This window comes from Giraffa tippelskirchi, chromosome 5 (genome assembly GCF_054371585.1).
Source record: "Giraffa tippelskirchi isolate mGirTip1 chromosome 5, T2T-mGirTip1v1.2.pri, whole genome shotgun sequence".
Classification (NCBI taxonomy): domain Eukaryota; kingdom Metazoa; phylum Chordata; class Mammalia; order Artiodactyla; family Giraffidae; genus Giraffa; species Giraffa tippelskirchi.
Window position 1 is genome coordinate 21,458,975 of NC_137279.1, and position 20,440 is coordinate 21,479,414.

Sequence of the window (20,440 nt, forward strand, 5' to 3'; positions counted from 1 at the left end):
TTAACTTCTCCAAACCTCAGAATTCTCATCTGCAAAATGTGATCATAAATTCACCTCACTGTGTAGCTATGAGGGTTAAATTTGAAAAAAAAATTTATTTGGTGTTGAATCCTGGTTTGGCATCTGGTGACCAGTAAAACTCATTAAGATATAATGTTCAGAAGTCCACAACTTTTTTTCTTTTTTTCCAGTTACTGATATTTGGTCCAGTGGCTAAGACTCTGTGCCCCCAATACAGGGAGCCTGGGTTCCATCCCTGGTCAGGGAACTAAATCCCATGTGCTGCAACTGAGAGTCCACATGCCACAGCTGAAGATCCTGAAAAAGTTTCTGCTGCAAGTAAGACCCAGCACAGTCAAATAAATTCAAAAGGATAAATATTTTTTAAATGGACTAAAACATCTAGAATTTCTGCAAAACTGTTAGTTCGCGATAAGCCATGTAAATCTCCACTTTAATGCAGGTGAATCAGAGCTCAGAGCAAACAAGCCAAGGAAAGACTTTGTTGCTGTAGTTTCTATGGCTTCCCAAAACAAACAGGAGCACCTAACATCTAATAGAGACATACTCTTTGCCAGGCACTAAGCTGTGCCCTTGATAGACATCCTCTCCTCTAATCCTCAGGGTAACCCCAAGGAACTTGAGCTCCTCAGTACAGAACCGCAGTGCCCAGTGTGGCCAAGGCAGACCACAGACAGCCTGCTTAAAAAAGGAAGCTTTGTTATTCCAAGTCTGAACCTGGAAGGATGCTCATTAATGAGCAGTCTGTGTCCCTAGCTGCTTTGCTTCCTTTTTACTTTATTCTCTCTCGCGATCTATCGTAACCTCTTGGGTCATCAGCCTTCCGCTTATTGCCTCTTCCACAACTGCCAGGGTGACCTTCTGAACCCGGGCCCCCATGGTCCTGGGAAGGTCTCTGAAATCCTGGGGCTTTTGTCTTTCCACCCTCTGAGTGCCTGTGGCACTCAGCAAAGGGCACTGTGGTTGCTTTCATGACTTAGTCTCAGGAGAGTGAGAGATTCTGGAAGAGAGGGACTGTCCTTCATGTACCATTATAACTTCTAGGCTTCCGCGATGGCTCAGAGGGTAAGGAATCCGCCTGCAATGCAGGAGACACAGGAGATGTGGGTTCAGTCCCTGGGTCGGGAATATCCCCTGGAGAAGAAAATAGCAACCCGCTCCAGTATTTTTGCCTGGAAAACCCCATGGACAGAGGAGCCTGGCAGGCTATAGTCCATGGGGTCGCAAAAAATCAGACACAACTAAGCTCGCAGGCAGCCTGTGCAGCATGGGGGCTCTTTTCCCCTCATTTCCTTTTAGGTGATGCTCAACCCCTGACACGACTGAGCGACTTAGCAGCAGCAGCAGCAACCCCCGATGCACACAGAATTATGTGAGGAGTTTAAAAAATTCACACCTATGCACAGTCCATGTCTGATAGAATCAGAAGCTCTGGTTTGGGGGACTGAATCTACATTTTGCTAAAGCTGTCAGGTGACCCTAACCTACAGGTAGGGCAGAGAGTCAGAGTGTTCGTGTGTATGTTCTGGTCTTTCCCTATTACTTTCTCACTCATCTGCTGAGTAGAGGAGGAAGACTGGCCTGTAGCCAGTCCTAGCCCTCCTCTCCTCCCCTGCCCTGCTGACCTGCTCTGTTCCTGGAGAGGCCTTGAGACAAACAGTCAGGGCTCTGCCCTTGTGGGTAAGCTTGCTGTCCTCCAGTGCTGTCTGTGTCAGGGCAGATGGACTTGTTTAATCCTAGAGTTTACCATTAGGAAACCCATTCTTACCCCAACCCAATAATGGATACTAGAGAATTTGTTTTCAGTAACAGATTTGGCATTTATATCTTCATTTGCCTGATCCTCACTCCATCAATTGATTTAGAATTTAGGAAGGGAAGATATTTATTATCTCCCTCTTTTTCTTGCCTGGTTCCCAGGCCATAATAGATGCTCAATAAATATTTGTTGAACGAGTCAATTCCCTATGCACCTCTAGTAATATCCATTCTCTATATTTCAGCCCCACTTTCCCTCTGTCTCTTCCTTCCTTCACAAGCTACAGATGGTATAAATGCTGCAGTCCTTGTGAAGACTGCAAAAGCAGTCAGACAGATGTGTTGTTCATAGCTCCCTAGTCAGGCATAACTAAACATTTACATTTATTACCAATTAGAGGGGAAACAGACTGTAGTTTTATGCACTGTATGTGGCTGGATATATTTCTTTTTGGGATCTCACTAAAAACTTCAAAACGTATCACTGCATCTCCCTCTCTTACCACCTCAAACCGCATTGACAATGCCATTTAAATAGAGGTCTACCAATGACAGCACAAATCTACATATCATTCTCCTATCCACCCACAGAACACCATGAAGGTGGAAAAACAATGTCGCAGAAGGGCACCTGACCCAGTGTGGCTGAGTTGAGCACGCTCCACTAGGAGTCTGTAGCACATGCAGAATTGATGGAGTTATGGTAGACTTTATTTAAGGCAACGCATGTTAATTTGTTGATGGTATCCGGTGCACAACACCGTGTGTGAGCACACAGTGTTTTGCTGTGTTTACAGCCCTTTTTCTATATAGAACGAAAACAGAATGAATTAAAACAGTGCTACAAATGGCTTTGAATTCATCAGTTCCACAGAACATCAGACCTGACACCGAAGAATTCACTGTTTTTTAGCTGAGTTCCACCCAATTTGCGACACATCTGACATGGGAAAACTGACCCAACCTCATAAAAAAAATCAGTGGAAAAGCACAGGCTGAGGTATAAGGCAACCCAAGTTATGGTCTCAGCAACTGTTAGCTTCTTCATCTGCAAAATCAGATGACTACCCCCAGGAACTTTCACTAAGAAATAATGAGATTTAATTAAAGATTTATGTATTATGTAAGGATTTCACCATATAGCTACTACGATAGGGACAATTTCAATACAAACTAAATGCCAAGAAAGGATAGGAACTGGTTAACATATTATGGAAAAACCAGATGACATTTAAAAATTGTGGTTTTGCCATAATGAGATACCACTTAATGCCCACAATGAGAGATGGCTACTATAAATTTTTTTAAAAAAACATAAGATAGCAAGTACTGGGGAGGATATGGAAAAAAAAGAACCTTCGTGCATTGCTGGAAAGTGTGAAAGCAAAAGTGTTAGTCTCTCAGTTGTGTCCAATGTTTGCGACCCCATGGACTATGGCCCGGCAGGCTCCTTTGTCCATGGGCTTTTCCAGGCAAGAATACTAGAATGGTTTGTCATTTCATCCTCCAGGAGATCTTCCTGACCCAAGGATCAAACCCGGGTCTCCTGCACTGCAGGCAGATTCTTTACCATTTCAGCCACCAGGGAAGCCCCTGGTGCGTTGCTGGTAGAAATGTTAAATGATCCAAAAGCTATGATAAGTAATTTCATGGTTACTTAAGGAGTTAAATGGAATTATCATATGATCCTATAATACCTCTCTTTCATATATACCCAAAAAACTGAAAACAAGGACTCAAAGAAGTTTATGTACACACATGTTCACAGCAGCACTGTTCACAATAGCCAAAAGGTGGAAACAGTCCAAATACCCATTAACTGGTGAATGGCAGAGTGAATTGTGATATATACATGCTGTGAACTGCTTGTCAGCCATAAAAAAGTATGAAGTAATGATACATGGTACAATGTGGATGGACTTCAAAAATTTTATTCTGAGGGAAGGAAGTCAGACACAAAAGGGTCACATGTTACATGATTCCATATATATGAAATATTCAAAATAGGCTATTCATAGGGACAGAATGTAGATTGGTAGTGTCCAGACTATGGAAGTAGGAGAGGGAAGAATGGAGAAAGACTGCTTAATGGGTAGGTATGGGGTTTTATCGTGGAGTGACAAAAATGCTATGGAGCTAGAGAGAGGTGGTGGTTTCGCAGCATGGTGAATGTACTAGATGCCAATGAACTGTTCATTTTAAAAAGGTTAATTTTATACTATGTGTATTTCACCTCACTAAATTATTTTTTTAATTGTGGCTTCTGAAGAATATTTACTGATATGAGAAAATTCACATCATGTACATATTGTTAAAAGCTAGACTTACAGTATAATCTCAATTTTGTAAACTTAAAAATGTGTGAGCATGTGCATATGTATATGTGTATATATATATGTATGCATACATATATATTTACCATATATGCAAATATTTTATATGTATATACACCATCCTCCCACCAAAAAAACCTAAGAAGAAATTCAGAAAGGGTAAGTGAATTATAGGTTATTTCACTTTCACACTGTGTTTTATATTCCTTAAAATGAGTGCATGTCAATTTTATAATTTGAGGGAAAGACATGTTATTGAAAAAGAATTGAGTTATAAAAGTATCTCTAAGGTTTCCTCCAGCCTACAATTCTAGGAGTCCAAATGCATTACATCTATGTGATTGTCCATTAGATGCTGGGTCAGAGCAGATAAGCCTTTTGGGTAGGCACCTAGGAGATGGTGATTTAAGGCAGGCAGACAGTAGAGGAGCACAGAGACATTTAATATGCAAACAGTTGTATCGGCAATCTGCATGCAGAACTTCAGTCCTTGTCACATTGTTCATAAGTGGGACTGCTAGAAGGACGTGCACATCCGTCATCCAGCTCCATAACCCATTCTCTTTGATGGCTCCTTCAAGAATTATGGTAACATTCATGGCTCTCATGTGGACTCTTTCCATAATACGTGCATCTGAAAATAAAACAGACGTCCCTATCCTGCACAGCTACCCTAGCTGAATCCCACTCGTAAAAGGAAATTGAGTTGCTTGACTTTTTCTTTTCTTTATTTTTAAGCCATAACATATTCCAGTTGATGTATTCCAAGTGGTGGCTTCCAAAAAGGATCATTTCATGTTTGGCTTGTCACTCACCATAGGAAACTGAACTTTTTACATCCTCAATTCAATCCATCTCTTTCTCTTCCTGCCACACTGTATCAAGTGACTTATTAACAATACTGAGGCTTAAGAAGGAGAGTTTGGTTAATGCTCACACAGTCTGAACATTTTACTCCATGTTAACAGATTTTTTAAATGTGTCTTTTTTTTTTCCATTTTTGAAATCTTCAATGATTCTCTTTAAGCTAAATTTTCTTTATGGATTAAGAATTCCCACTTTTCACCTCACTATTGTTGAGTCAGTAGGTACAAGAGGAAAAAAAAAAGAGTTATTAAAATATTTGTGCTGAGGTTTGTTTCCGCTGGTGGAAAATCCCTGTATAGAAGGAACATGTGCTTGGACCTAAGAGGTGAAGTGCAAAACCTCATCTAGTGTTTACAGCAGAGAGAACATTCTTAAAATAGATGAATTCGGGTGCGGTCACTTTCTGACTATGAGTCAAAATGCGTGAAGTAATTCGTAACAGAAGAAGACACAAAAGGTTGAGAGTATGTTCACAAACACCCAAAAACACAGACACTTATGGGTCCTTGACGGCACTTATATCCACGGAGGTTCAGAGAAGTTCTGTGGACAGAAGGTAGGAATGTGTTCAGGCTGAGTTTTGAGAGAATGGGAGGTGAGTTAGCTGAGTACGGGTTCTACAAAAGTGAGACACAATTGAGTTGAATTCCTCAGTCACTAAGAAGGTTGAAGCATTGCTCTAGATTTCTACCTATAGTAAAGCCTGGAAGGAAAAATGGAGGTGTTGTCAAAAACCTGATGTGTGTGGACTTCATGGCTGCCAAACTGAGCTGAATAATAAGTCATTTCTTCTCATAGGCTCAGATACGGTTGTAACTCAAATAAGATCCAGCCAGGGCAGTTGTGCGCCCTCTGGTGTCTGGACGTGCATGCGCATCGTAAAAGTTGGGAGTGGGAGCTTCTGGTTAAAGAGAAAACCTGGGAATTTTATTCTATTTTTTTTTTTATCACGTTTGCGTTTTGTCTCCTGTCTCTCAATAGATAGATCAAGCAATCAATCAATATATTTTTTTCTATATATTTCTTGTATGTGGAATTTATTTATTTAAATTTTTATTTTGTATTGGACTATATAGTTGATTTACAGTATTATCTTAGTTTCAGTTATACAGCAAAGTGATGTGGTTATACATACACACATATCTGGGACTTCCCTGTGGCTCAGCGGAAAAGACTCTGCTTTCAATGCAGGAGATGTGAGTTCAACCCCAGGGTCGGGAAGATCCCCTGGAGGAGGGCACGGCACCCCACTCCAGTATTCTTGTCTAGAAAATCTCATGGACTGAGGAGCCTTGTGGGCTACAGTCCATAGGGTGGCAAAGAGTTGGACATAACTGAAGCGACTGCGCATGCACGCATGCACCCATATATCTATTCTTTTTCAAATTCTTTTCCCATTTAAGTTATTACAGATTATTGAGCAGAGTTTCCTGTGCCATACAGTAGCTCTCTGTTGGTTATCTATTTTAAATATAGAAGTGTACTATGTCAATCCCAAATTCCCAATCTATCCCTACCCCTCACCTTTTCTCTTTAGTGACCATAAGCTTGTTTTCTATGTCTATGAATCTGTTTCTGTTTGTAAGTAATTTCATCTGTATCACTCTTTTTAGATTCCTCATATAAATTATATCATATGATATTTATCTTTCTCTGTCTGACTTACTTCATTTAGTGTAATAATCTCCAGGTCCATCTGTGTTGCTACAAATGGCATTATTTCCTTTTTTAATGGCTGAGTAATATTCCATTGTATATATGCACCAAATATTCTTTATCCACTCATCTGTAGATGGACATATAGGTTGCTTCCATGTTTTGGCTGTAGTAAACTTGTGCTGCAATAAACCTCGAGGTGCACGTAACCTTTGAACCATGGTTTTCTCTGAATATATGCCGGGGAGTAGATCACGTGGTAGCTCTATTTTTAGCTTTTAGGGAACCATACAGTTCTCCGTAGTGGCTGCACCACTTTACATTCATGGCATTTTAGAAGAGACTACATCCCTACCTAAGTTCGCCCTGGAGTGACTGTTTTTCGTTGAATGGTAAAGCTGTGAGCCCTCAGTTGATAAGCGGACACACTGATTACTGTTTTTCTGGCTCTTCCTTTGGAAGAACACTAATTCAGCCCCAGGGGAAATAAGTAGCACTGGGATTAACAAACAAAAGCTATTTCCTCCCCCACCTTGACCCAGATCTCCAAAGGAGGTCAGCCTTTGTCAGGAGGACACTCTGATACTGTAACTAGACAAGCAAAACATTTACTCACTTGCCTGGCCCACTCTGGACCCATAGACTCTCACACTGGGCTCACTCCATGGATCCCCTGCCTAAGCCAACACTTCACAGTTGTCTACATTAAATTGCCCATTGTTTTCTCCAGCCTCAGGTTACCCTGAAAAAAAAAAAAAGATTATTTTAAAGTTCCTCTGCATTCAGCACATGGGACCTAATTAGTTGCTCCATCGGCAAGTGTAGTTTATCGGAGGAAGATTTGGTATTCTAGAGCTGATAGGCTCCTCCAGCATCATTTCCATGGACAGGTTTTGTGAGCTGTTGTACTACAAGAATGGCATATTGCGTGCTTTAAGCAACATGAAAACCAGTCTGTGTTGTCACTTGCAGCATCACAGATGGATTCCTCTAGCATTGCATTACTCAGGGAACCTTCATCACTTGATATCTGGAAACTCATTATTAAGGTGAAGAGACAGGAAGCAGTGTCAGACTTGACAGCTCTGAATGGACATCACCTCAATGCTAACAAAACCTCCTCTTGTTTCCCAGGATCTCTCTGTGTTAGTAGCACCAGGACGTATTTCTCCCATGGTGCTGTCTTTCCATTTTGAAGAATTAGTTGAGGGCAAAGAACAAGAGAAATCTGAGAGATTTGCTTCCCCATATAGTGTCTCGATTTTTAAAAATGAATTGGCCTGCCCTCATGCAGGACCATGATGTGATGGGCTTATTCTTCATTCAGCATGTGTTCTGCTTTATTTTTCTAGCAGTCAGGATGGTTTTACGCAGAATCAAAAACATACTCTTCGGGTCTCCCTTGTAACCAGTGCTGTAAGACAGCTGGTTGGAATCAGAGTCAGAGAATGTTATCACTGGAAGAAAGAGAAGCTGCCTTGCCCAGGCTTACATAGAAATTAGGTCAACACTATGGGCTATCCAGGTGTGCCCCAGAGTACCAGAAAGATGTTGAGCTTAGTTCATGATCCAAAAAGCAGGGTCACAGGGTGGGAGGGCACTGGGACTTGATGAGACAAGCCAGATCAGTCTCCAGACAGAACAGGAGAAAGACCTGGGAAGCAGAAAGGGGAAAACAGCTGAGACTCTGGGAGACAGGACCTAGGGAGACCCTAGTGGCTCCACTTGACAGCATCGCCTTGGCCCAGCTTGGTTTTTGATGTGCTGGATATAATTTAGCTACTCATGTTTTTCAACATCCGACATGCTGAGTGGTTTTTCAACATCACACAAGCAAGAGCGGTTAGGAGATTGGCAGCAACAGTCAGGTCTCTGGGGGGTCAGTGTGGGGTCATGAGTACCAGATTCCTGACTCTTAAGCCAAGTGCTCTGATGCAGAGCTGACCTAGGGCTGAGAGCAGAGTTTTTCCTCTGGGAAAAGGTAACGTCATCAAAGCTCGTGGGATCTGAGGAGGTTAGTTACCTGTGGCCCAGCTCTGGAAGACCTGTGTATCTTTCCTCTTCCTCATAGGCAGAGTGAAACTGAAGCCTGATATTATGTCAGAAATCTCCAGAAGCACCCTAGGGTCAAGATAGAAATGGCTGCATTTGACTCTAGATGCATTTGTCTCCGATAAGTAGCAAGGATGCTCTGACCAGAGCAGCCTGCTTTCTGTTCAGAAGCTGAGGTTTCAAGACCCTCCCATCAGACCCTCTCTTATCTTCTTCTCACCAGTTCTTTTTTCTGTTCTTCTCTGCCCTTCCCCCTACCTCCTGGCATATGAGCTTGTTCTTTCTTTCTATTGATTTTTAGTCCCGGTTCCCCAAAGCTCTAAGTTTATCTTTGGATTTTAGCTTTATCACACTCTTACATCTTTTAACTCCACATTTTAATCTCTTGACTTGATAGCTCAGGGCTTTTGTTTTCTCACTATTTATTTGGCTCCGCCTTATTTTCCAGCCATTAATCATTTGAGATGTTTAGCCTAAACTTTAAATCTTTCTTTTGTCTTGTTGCTTCCCATTATCTGTTATACATTTGAACATTTCTGGTCTTTTATTTCTAGTCTGTATTTTATCTGTTTTTTTTTTTTGGACTGTGCTGAGTCTTCATTGCTATGCGTGGGCATTCTCTAGTTGTGGAGACCAGGGGCTACTCCAGTTGTTGTGTGCAGTTTTCTCACTGCAGAGACTTCTTTTGTTGTGGAGCCCGGGTTCTAGGACCCTAGGGCTTCAGTATTTACAGCACATGGGCTCTGTAGTTGTGGTTCATCACTTACTTGCCAGAACAGGAACCAAACCTGTATTTCCTGCATTGCCAGGTGACTCCCAACCACTAGACCACCAGGGAAACCCTTATCTGTTTTTTTAAACTATCTTTTTTTTTTTCTTTTTAAATTTTTGTCTCGATTTATTGGTGTTCAGCTATGTTTATTTTTTATTGAATATAGTTGATTTAAAATGTGCCCATCTCTGCTGTACAGCAAAGTGACTCAGTTAGACACATATACATATTCTTTTTCTTCCGTCTTACCATTTTCCACATTCTGTAATGCCTCAACAGAATACCGGTCTGAAGCTATGCAGGTGATCAAGAGTTCCTATGCTAACTGTCTCACTCCCACTTGCTCCCAGCTGCCCCTATACATGTCTTTTCCTTTTCTCTTCATAGATTTCCTAGCTTAGTTGAAGATGACTTTGTAAAGACTCTTGCCCTGGGAGACTTGGGAGACTTATGGGTAGAATCTCCTAAGAGCCAAAAATCCTACTGTTGAGATAGCAGGTTTTACTTGCTGAGTATTAGTTATTTACAGCTCACGTTATCCAGGCATTTTCAGAAAAGTCAAGCATTTTTAAATCTATGTTCTCCAACACTTACACCATTGGCTTATGAGCAAATCATCTGAGTAACTCGGGACTGGAACAAGTAGTGCTTCTAGTCTGACTTGGTAAAGAGCCAGGTAGGGCCAAGTAGAGGGAACAAGGGTGGGTCTCTGATACCGCCATCTCTCTGCTCCTCCCTGAGCTGTTTCTCTGCTCTCTCTGGGGAGGATCATTGGACAAGGCTATCTGAATATGAACATCGTCCTTTTACCTTCTTTTCCTAATCATGAGAACAAAGAGAAGCTCTCTAGAACAGACATGATTATGAAGGGTTCCCAACCTTGCTAGGTGCTTCTAACAGAGGCCTGCCACAGGGTCTTCAGACATGGCTCTTCTCACTTTCTGATGTGGCTAAGTTTCCCAGCTCTCCTGACTTCCCTGTCTCAGGATATTGACAGTGTACAGGATTATAGTTGAGGGTGGAGATGTCCCATTCTCTTCTAGACTCTCTAACAAAGAAAGAGTGAAGGATTCCCCATCACCTGCATATTATGACCATCTTTTGTCAGTTATGCCAGTGGATGAGCAGGCCATCTCCCCTGAAGGCTAGTACTTTTCCTCAGAATTTGACAACTAAGACACATCAAAATGAGATTCTCACAGTAGCCAGTAGATATAGTTTGCCTGTTAGAGACAGATCTTCGTATTAGGTGCTGAGGAAACGACATGATATGTGTTTTAGTTCCTGCCTTTAGGGACCTTACGATGAAGTTGGTGATACAAGAAATATGCATAACATAGTTACATGGCTTACAAATTCCTTACATCTTCAGGTGTTTCTCTCCTTCCTCCTATATCTCACTAAAGACTTATTCATCCTCAGATCAAATTTTATGGCTACTTTTTTGAGGAAATCAGCCCTTCCTGGGTTAGGTTACCCTCTTATTGGCTTTAATTGAACTCTTTTCTAACCTTCACCTTTGCACTTTGAGTTTCCTGTGTTTTTGCCTGTTTTTCTCATTAGAAAGTAAGCTATTTTTTTTTTTGACAGTAAATTATTTTAATCAGAGATGACCGCATTGTTTTACCACCAGCATACAATATAGAGAGATACTCAATAAATATTCTTGAATGACTCAGTCAATCAACTAGGAGGTAATGTACGTCATGTGTTAAGAGCATAAGAGAGACAACATATTCTGAATGAATTTAGAAGGGGATGAAGAAAGCAACTTCTTGAAGAACTGTGGTAAAATTGTGGAGCTGGTGCAGTGTGAGTGATCTGGCAATTTCTGCGATCCTAGGCACCTGTTTGCAGGCATAGTCACTTCTCAAAATCTGGTGTCAGATTAAGTTATGGAGTCCCTTAATCACAAGGAAGTTGATATGAGTTGATTAACATTCTTCTGGAAAGGGTGGCATTGAGATTCTAATGGAGGTCAATGCTTCCAGACCTGTGTTATGTGTGTGACAATAACAAGGTCAGATGACCTCTTTTAGCCAGCTTCCATCACCAGCACTTCCTGAAAGCCATTGCATGTAGCAGTCTATGGAGTGACAGAAAGTACCTAAGTGCAACAACCTCCCACTTCTGTTCTGGGGGGAGAGCTTAGGCATTCATTAAAAAATATATATTTATACAGAGAGGTAGGTGTACAGGAAGGGAAAAGAAGGGTAAATATCATGACTGACCAGCCCCACTGGAGCTGCCTGTATCAAGTGTTTTCTTTAATATCTTCCATGAAATTTGTGGATATGAGGTGTAGTTGGGAGTTTGTGAGCTTGTGTGTAAGGACACAGAGGGGAAGTTGGAAGAGTGGCTGCTTTGTAGGGTTCAAGCTGATTCCTCTAAGTGACTAAATTCATATCAAGGATCTAGTGGGGACTAGTACTCTACAAGGAGCTGGTAAATACAATGATAATTGGACATAGTCCCTCCCCACCTAAACTCTGGGCTCTGTGAGAGCTGGAGGGCATCCAATAAGAGGTTCAAACTTCATGAAAGGGGCTTTTAGGAAAAGAAGCAATCTGGGGCTTCTTGAAGGGGTTGAGAAGGACAGTCACCTGTTCACATGATGCTTGAGAAAGCTGACTTAACATCAGAGTCCAGACTGGAGTGTGATATGGGAAGGACTCCAGCTCAGAGACTGACTGAGGGCTGCCACAGTCTTTAGTAAAAAAGGAGCAACATCTGGCCTTGAGTGAGGATAGAGACAAGAAACAACCGAAAAAATGTTTCCAACCCTGCTTTGATGCAGTGACACTGAGAGATGAGAACAGAGAAGGGAGAAAGGCAAACATTCAGCTTCTATCCTTACAACACGAATCTGCTAAGTTGTCCTTCTAGGAGTGGCTTTGTGGAAGGGGTTCAGGCCAGGAGTCTGAAACATGGCTCCACTTTTGGCTGTTAGACCTTGGAACAAAATAATTTTACATCAACTTTGACTTACTTAAATGGCCTGTGATATATGACAGTACTTTGGTGGGGAAAGTATGAAACATGTGACATCAATTCATAACATAGTAAATTACATTATTGATGGCAATAATGACTGAGATTTGTACACTGTTTTACAGTTTGCAAGGCCTCTTTGCATGCATTATTTAATTTCATCCCTACCAAAACTACTGAGGTAAATATAATTATTTCATTCATATTTTATAAAGGAAGAGGCAAAGACTTGGAGCCTTGTCCTAAGGACATAAGGATATAAAGGGGCAGAGGCAAGATTCAGACCCCCCAGATCTTGGCCTTCCATACTATGTGAGAACTTAGAGGTCTCATTAATTGAGTATCAACTATGAATTTCTGCTGCAATGGATGACAGCATTAGATGATGGTGCTGGTCATGCTGATGACGCTGATGGTGATGACTGTCTTGGGTTGTTGATTCACCCATCCATTTATTCATCATATGTTTTCACTGAAGTGCATGTGAAAGATACTGTGAAATGGTATGTGTATAGATCTGTTTCATCTGTGGCTGGTGCCGTATAATTCCATCCAGAGAACGAGCCTCTGACAGTAGGCTCAAGGACCCCTGCTTGATCCAGGCTCCCCTGGCTTCAAGTCCCAATACCCCACTTTTTCAGAGCCCTGCTGTGCTCTGCTTTTGACGTACAGCCTATGGCGTCTTCGTTTTCATTTTCTGTTTGTTTGCTTACTGTTCACTGCACGTTTTTAGTACTGCTTCTGTAGAAGGCTTTGTGGTGGATATATAGTATTTGGGGGCAGGAGAGTACCAAAGTGAACATTTGTTATTTTAGTCATAGCACTAGGTCTGAATGTGGTAGGAAATCAATAAACATTTGTTTATTGATTAAGATTCCCAGATTGAGAATCCACATGATTGTGAGGTACCAAAATGAGTCCCTAAAATTACTGCCAGTAAACCAGGAGAGCAAAGTCCAGAGCAGCTGCAGTAATATTCAGGGACATTTTCACATGATCTCTGTAGTTCACAAGTCCACCCTTGACCCTCCTCTCCGTCCACAGTGTCAGGGCTTAAACAATTACATTCAGAGACTATAAAGTCACCATGTTGGGGGGAAAAGGAAGAATTTGGCTCTTTAAACTTGTTTTGTGAACTAGATCTTGATCCAGTAGGGAAGATGTTAAGAAGCAACAAAAAAAAGAAAGAAATGTATTGTTGTTATTTTTACCTGCATCCTGTTTCTGGCTGTGTCACTGCCTTGTGACAGGGCCTTGGCACATATGCTGCTTTTGAGTGCCAGTTTTCCCATCTGTAAAATAATCCCCACCCTTGATCTGCTGAGGCTCACAGGGGTGTTTGGAAGCACAGGGAGGTAATATCTATGCTGTGCTTGCAGGATCCTGGACAAAAGGCATTGTAGAAATAAAGGCCGTCACTCCTGTTAGTGTGCACCATGGTTCAGAAGTGTGTTTGATGCCCTGCCACCTTTTCTTGTGTCTCCTTGCCCTAAAGTCTTCCCTCTGCATGTTCCCACAAGCACAACTGTTCTGATCCACCCGCAGTCAGATTAATTGAATGAGATCCTTTGAAATCCCATCTCGTTTACCCAACCTGCCTGCTTTCAGGGCTTTCACAATCTCTTCTCTTTATTGAGAAAAAGATAAAGCTATCCCTTGGAATGACAAATCCTTGGTTCCTTTATCAGAGCAGCTTTTCTCCTGAAAGGTCCCCTTGCTCCTCAAGTGAGCTCATCTCAAACTCCCTTCACACCCTGTTGGCTGGATGCAGGACTCTCTGGTGCGGTTGCCTTGGCAACAACTTCTGTTTGTTGCAAACGCAGATGAGTGTTGGGTCATTGTTATTTGCCCCTCCGCCTCATAGTACAAGAGGGGCAAACAAACTGTGGATTAGGTGAAACAAAGGAAGCAGTCCAATGAGTATGAGGAGGAGGGGGAGAGTAGGCATAGGAGGCCTCTAGAAAGACCGCTGTTTGTCCTTGGGAACATATCGGTAGTTAGACATTTAACAAAAATATTAACACCAAGAAGCAATTTATCTAGAGTGAGTTAAGGCAAACACGTAGAGACCGTGACATGAAGGACTACTTCCTATGAGACTCATAAGAAGAAGCGGCTTCATAGGCAGAGCTGAATATCTCCTCAGGGTACACTGTAAAAGTATACTTGGTGTATTTTTCTCATCCTCAAGGAATTTAGACTTTGGGAATCCACTGACATTTACTGAGCACCAGGGCCTGCTTTGAAGGTAGACCCAGTGGTTATTTTTTTAAAATAGCATTTTATTTATTTATTTATTGCCTTACATGCAAATTATAAATGCTCCTCACATAGTAGGCATTCATAATTACTAATTGAATTAAAAAAAATTAGCCTCTTTAGCACCTCCAGGAGTGACAGGGGACTCTGTATAAATGTCCTCCAATGTATATATTATTCTAGCATTTTGCTTATTTTTTTCTTATATTGTGCAAAATGTTTTCTCCCTGTAACATCCACCCATTGGACTTTGTTCTGTTACATGAAATCAATCCATTTATTATCTATGTAAATTCTTCTAAATACTTCATGTAGCTTTTGTGTCTCACTACATTTTCTGTTTTCCAAGCTAAACTCAGTTTCTTTAGCCATTTGACCTGTGTTGACTTTCAAATCCTTCTCTGACTTGCTTCTTTTTCCCTTAAAACCTACCAGTTTGCCTGGTTCTCTCTTAAAGTGCAGCGATTGGTCTAGTTATATATCACAGCTACCGAGGGAAGACAGGATGAGCCGATTAACAGGAAACATTTGGCTAGTGAAACAGAAGCTTGATCCCATGTTATAAAATGTTTATCGATCACTTACATGAAACTAGTTTAATGTCTAACCAATTAAACCTAATTGAAGGCTGTCTTCTGCCAAGCCAAGTATATCTTTCATTGGATTTTGAGCTGTGAACCAATGTGCATATTAGTGAGAAGAGGTGAAACTAGTTCTCTGTTCTTAATCACTCATAATACATGCTGGTCCTCAATAAATATGATATCAAAATAATTATAATAAGATTATGTGAAATCTAAGACATAGTAATTAATGAAGAAATATTTGAACTGTCAGTGGCATCTTGAGTCCTTAAGGGAAAAATAATAACTTGACAATACAAGTGAAATATGAGATCAACCAATTAATTAGCAGAATAATTTAATCTGATGCTCTGAAAGTAGGCCAATTAAAATGTACTGTTACTATTTAACATTGATTAAGCAAGATGCTAGATCCTGAACACAGTTTGAAAATAGACCTTATTTCTATCTTCTGGGAACATAAAGCTAATTTAAGCAGTTGTATATAAAAGGACAAAGGAATGAGAGGTGTGGTGGTGTCTTGATTATGTGTTGAGCTCCTTCCTCTAGTGCTGGGCACGAGTAGGGAAAAGCTGTGAATACCGTGATATTCTTCCAACCTTCTCACTTCCTCTCCAGCTTCCTCCTCCTTCTAACATTCACTGGAGGGTGGGGAGGGATCAATTTGAGGCCAAGTGAAGATCAAAGAAATGAGTTTGGGGGAAAAAAAAAAGGTTTCCAAAAAATGCTGTTTTCTACACTTGAGATAGTGGAAAAGAGGAACCTGGTATCATCAGTGCCTTTGTTAATTCTTTAGGAATAATTCATTGGATATTAATGAAAGAACAGTAACAATAAATACAAAAAACTGAAACCATCTTGCCTTCTAGCATCCTTAATAGAACACTCTCAAATTTAATGATGATACAAAGATAAACCATAAAGTAGCCCATTAACTGTTCATTTAGCTTTAACGAATTCTGATCTCTGGAATAAACGATAATAATATAAATGTATTTATAATTTGAAAAAAGTTCTTTGACCTCTTATAAGGCTTTTCCTTGTGAGATATTGAAGTCTTATGGTCTCCTCTCCCACACCTTGCTTATGTACTGGATGATCAGTATGTTGGTATCATAACACTGTCCTTGAAAAGAGAATCCTCCATTCCTTCCATCTCATGAGAGGAATTGGAGAAGGCAAGGGCAACCCACTCCAGTACTCTTGCCTGGAGAATCCCAGAGATGGGGGAGCCTGGTGGGCTGCCGTCTATGGGGTCACACGGAGTCGGACACGACTGAAGCGACTTAGCAGCAGCAGCAGCAGCATGAGAGGAATATACAGAAGGGCCCCTCCCCCCTTCCTGGATTAAATGCATCCTATTGGGGTGCCCTTTGAATAGCTTTTATAGTAGTTCAAGTAGGTATGTTGAGGCATTAATCCTCTTGTCTTCTCCTTGGAAACCACTGGCATCTCTATCATAGAGATTGGGGAGATCTGCTTTAGCTGGACACCAACCATGGCTCTTTGAATCAAATGAGACTCACCCTAAGGCTTAGGACTGACAAGCATCATGTTTTTGTTAGAGTATTCCATCATGTAATATACCATAATGAATAATAATTTACTGAAAGTTATTGTGGGTTTTACAAACACACTAAATTATTGTGCTTAAACACAAAAGAGCTCTGCACTCACCTGCTAAAACTATTACCAATTCACTAACATCTATCCTCATTCCACCTGAGGAACTATGACTGTAGGTTAAGAAGTATGATTATTTGCCTAACAATAGCCCTCTCCTCAGCTTGACTTTATTTCTCAGTGCACATTTACATGAAAACAGGATAATAACACTATGATGATAAAGCTATGAGTAATTGGATTCTTACTAAAGTCTACTAAAGCTAAGTGCTTTCCATGCGTTATTTCACTAAATCCTTACAACTTATGAGGTAGACATCATCATTAATTCCCATGTTGTAGAGATAAAGAAGCTGAAACCTAAAAATGAAGTAATATGGCAATTGGTAATGGAAAAACTCCAAGTCTGTCTGAACCTCTCTGCTCTATCACCCCTTCGGGAATAAACTGTCAATGTATAGAGCTTACAAACATCACTTGGACATGTGTGGTTTTGACATCTGAAACATCATTGCTCTCCCTAATGTATGCATCAGCCTTGTGTCCCCTGACTTAATCTTTACATACATTATATGTATAACTTGATTATTATAATAATTTTACAACAAATTGCTGAGACCTAAGGGTATGGAGCATCTCCTTGGTGACCACTCTTTCTCTGCTGTGTCTTTCTCTATGGTCATGTTTGCATTGTTCCCAATCATCTAATTAAATTAGTTTACGTATTTAAATTTTTGCATCATCTTTCTCATCAGCCTAGTCTGAAATTAGCAATGTGTACCTCTACTTCTGCTCAGGAAGAAGAAGTAGAAAAAAAATCAAATAGGAGTTGCTTTGTTGTTGTTCTGACAGTTGCAATGTATCACTTTCTTTGTCTTGAGGGCTAAAATAATGTTTGAAATTGCAGGAAATTAGGATCTCAGAGCCAAATCAGTCTTTCTCCGTAATTCTGTATACTTCCTTGGAATTCCTTGGGGTCTCCCATTTATTTAGTGTTGTGAATTTAAAGTCTGGATTCCCCAAGTTAACTGTCCAAAAGCCCCTCTCTACCTCAGTTCCCCAACCCAGGAGCCCCAAGCTAAACAACCCCCAGGGAAGGCTTTGTCTGCTCATTTTTTTACCTGATGCTCTAGAATTTAATATTTGTTACCACTTGAAGGGGCTTCCCTGGTGTCTCAGACAGTAAAGAATCTGCCTGCAATGCAGGAGACCCAGTTCAATCCCTGGATCAGGAAGATCCCCTGGAGAAGGAAATGGCAACCTACTCCAATATTCTTGCCTGGGAAATACTATGGATAGAGGAGCCTGGTGGGCTACAGTCCATGGGGTTGTAAAGAGTCGACACGACTGAGTGACTAACATTTGCACTTTTTTCACTTTACCACTCAAAGGGCACAAATGTTATGGAACCTGGGAAAATTCATCAGTGTCTGCCTTGGGCTGGTGAAGTAAGAGTGCATTCAGATAAGAATGGGTAAATTATCTTGTGATTGTCTCTATTTTCTGACCCTGCGGCTGGAGAGAAATTATGAAGAAATGCTGAGAAAATCTTGGTAACTGATGAAATATGGAAGACAAGGGAGAAAGAGGAGTCCAGGATGATGCACATATTGAATTTAGGTTCCTGTGAGAAGGACGATACTATTAATGGAGTACAAAAGTCGGAAGAACCACAAGGGTTGAAGGAAGGAGGGAAAAGAAATGATGAATTCAGTTATAAAGTAGTTGAGTTTGAGGTGAGGCTGCAAAATTAAGTACTAGGTGTCCATCTGGCAGTTTGAATAATGGAAGTAGAGTTTAGAGAAAAGGTCTAGGAAAGAGATAAAAATGTGGTCATTAGTGTAAAAATGGATGATGTTTCTGGGATAGAGAAGAGAAATGAGGCTTGGGCCTTGAGAAATGCTCCCCCTTAGACAAGCAGCCAACACAGAAAAGCCTGTTAGGAAGTTAGAAAAGGAATGGACCATGAAAAGGAGAATAAATAGAATAGTGCTATGTGTTGGGAGCCCAGAAATGATAATGGGTTTTTTTCTGATAAGACTGTGAGGATTCAATCAGATTAGATGTGTTGAAGCAATTCATAAGCTATCAAATGCTATACCAGCTTTTACTTATAAAGTTGTTATTTAAAACCAACATACATTGAGAAAATGTATTGAAGGAGATCAGCATCTGAACCTCTAAGACCCAGTTAGGAAACTCCAGCAAAACACATTTTATAACTAAATTGAGCCATATAAAATGGCCACTTGTTTTGTCAGAGAAAAGGGCGTTTTCATATGATTCATTCTGATACTTGAGCAGGGTTCCCCAAACCCACTCTGATGAGCTCAGCCACGTTCGAGCTTTAGGAAGTAATTTTATCTAATCCAGATCCTTTCCCTTGGCCCTCACCTTGGTACCTCTGGTCATTCTACCTAAGGTCTTCCAAGGGATGGAGAAGGGGGCATGACTGATGAGAGTTACACAGCCCAGTAGCCACAAACTTTAGATCAAAAATGTATTCTCTTAACGTCTATGTGGTCCACTCTTTTGACCTCCCTTCCACACTCTTCCTGAGTTCAATGAGTGCAGTCAAGAAATCAAGACTCAAAACTTGTGACTCTGACTCTGTGTTTCCCCAAACTAAACATAAGAGGAAAATCCTCAATGATCTAGTATACTGGGTACATCCAGGGAGATAACCAAATAACCTGCAGGTACAATTTGGGCAGGGAAAGGGTTAAGATCTGTCATCATTCTGATTGACACGTAGACCCTCTTCCATGGTCTGCTGAATTTTATGGTCAGACTAAAGCAGAACACCAAGGGAATTGCTTTAATTATGCAAATCAATGACCCTATTAAGAACTTCCTTTTGTACATAGAGTCCCAGCATTTGCATGCCTGGTCACTTGTTCAAATGACCAAATTTTACTTGGGCTCATTAATGTGTAATCTTTAAAATGCATGTTCACCCAACTAATGTTTTAGCGTGGTGCCTGCAAATGGAATTCTTCCCAAATGTGTAAGTGGCTCTAAGTAGTTTTAAAAGTTTTAAAAGCACACTAAGTACCTTGTATATAGCCTGTTGATCATTAAAAGAAGTTCTTCAAGATGGAAGTCAGCAGAGAGAACCATTAAAGTGCAAATGGGGCAATTACAGACTACCAGCCTGACTCTCCCTGTCACTCTGCATGACTGCTGCCCCTTTGCCAACTCCACAGCAATCTGAAGAAGCGGACATATATTCTTGATTCTTTGGTATGGTTTCAGGGAAGGGAGATATTCCAAGGCACAGCTTTATATCTAGGACAATACACAAGAGGTTGGGAAAATGCCTGGTTATTAAAACAAAAATTAAGCCTGGCCTTATATTTGCCCCTTGAAATGACCATTGGTTTCAAACTTTATCTTTGCCTCCTCATTTCAGATTCCTATAATACCTACCCCCATGGCTGCTGATTTTCATAAATGCAATTTCTGGAGGAAAATGTGAAAAGAATGTGGCAGCAGTTGATGGCCAGCAAGGGAGAGCAGTTGCC

At 40.9% G+C, this 20,440-nt stretch overlaps 1 long non-coding RNA gene across 5 annotated transcripts in view; it reads left to right on the top strand.

The window, feature by feature from the left end:
* Positions 1-20,440, top strand: part of LOC145507395 (uncharacterized) — a 721,493-nt gene that overhangs the window by 581,196 nt on the left and 119,857 nt on the right. The window lies entirely within an intron of this gene.